This window comes from Myotis brandtii, unplaced genomic scaffold (assembly GCF_000412655.1).
Source record: "Myotis brandtii unplaced genomic scaffold, ASM41265v1 scaffold31, whole genome shotgun sequence".
Classification (NCBI taxonomy): Eukaryota; Metazoa; Chordata; class Mammalia; order Chiroptera; family Vespertilionidae; genus Myotis; species Myotis brandtii.
This window is the reverse complement of record NW_005361873.1, coordinates 2,614,681-2,615,883: the sequence shown is the minus strand read 5'-3', so window position 1 is coordinate 2,615,883 and position 1,203 is coordinate 2,614,681.

Sequence of the window (1,203 nt, the reverse complement as noted above, 5' to 3'; positions counted from 1 at the left end):
TCTGTGCCCAGGAGTGTGATGGGACGGGAGGTGGTGCCTCCGCCCCTCGGCATCCCGGGTTGGGACCAGAGAAGATGTAACTTGTCTATAAGACTTGATGGCTTCTCAGATTCTCCACCGCGAGAGCCGGGCCGAAGGAGTGGAAACAAAGTGTGTTTCTGTGAAGGTGGCGGGTAGGCAGGTGGGCAGCGCTCGCCGCTCCCCACTGGGGGCTGGGCTCCGTGTGGCCGTCCTGGAGGCCCCCTGGAGGGGGCGGCCCTGCTGGCCCAGCCTGGCTCACACGGAGGGTCCTGGGTGACACTTAGGAGCCTGGGAGTGCGGGTGGGTGGCCTCTGCTGCGGCCCCAGACATGGGACTGCGGTAAAGCCAGCTCTACTTTTTGAACCTGGCCTTCCGGAAGTTAAGATTTTTTAAAAGTTATTATTAAAAGGAAAATTCAGTGTACACTGTTCAGGGAACCCTTTTCAGATCCTGGTAGGATTTCATTTTTCTTCACAAGTATTGCAGTATAATCCCCTAAGACTTCTCGCCAATGAGAAGCACCTCACATTTTATGATTTGCTTGTCTAGATACTAAGCAGCCGCGGTTATGGTCTAGCCGGGTGTGTCTCTGGATGGTTCCTTCTGTGTATGTGTGTGCTGTTGACATCTCCTTTGTAGTTAGCACATGGAAAACGCACCAGTCAGCACAGAGATTAGTTTAGTGATTTCAGTTGTCTCTTTATTGGACACCCTTTTACATGAATATGGACCCTTTTTCATTAAGAACTGGACCTCATTCCCTGCCCTGCCCCACCCACCCCATCATGTTGCTGGGTGTGTGTGTGTATGTAAATGTGTGTGTGTGTGTTTTTTTCCAATTTTAATTTTCAATTATAGTTGACATTCAATATTATATTAGTTTCAGGTGTACAACCCAGTGATTAGGCATTTTGGTAACTCTCAAAGTGATCCCCCCCAATAAGTCTAATACCTACCTGGCACCATACATCTACACTAATAAAAGAGAAACATGGTAATTGGCGTACGACCGCTACCCTTTTCATTGGCTAATCAGTGAGTATATGCAAATTAACTGTCAGCCAAGATGGCGGCCGGCAGCCAGGCACTGAAGTGAGCAGGGAGGCTTCTTGCTGCAGTCTCCAACATTCCCCGCCTCACTTGCCGGCCTCTCAGCTGCAACTCTAAGCAACTATGTACTAT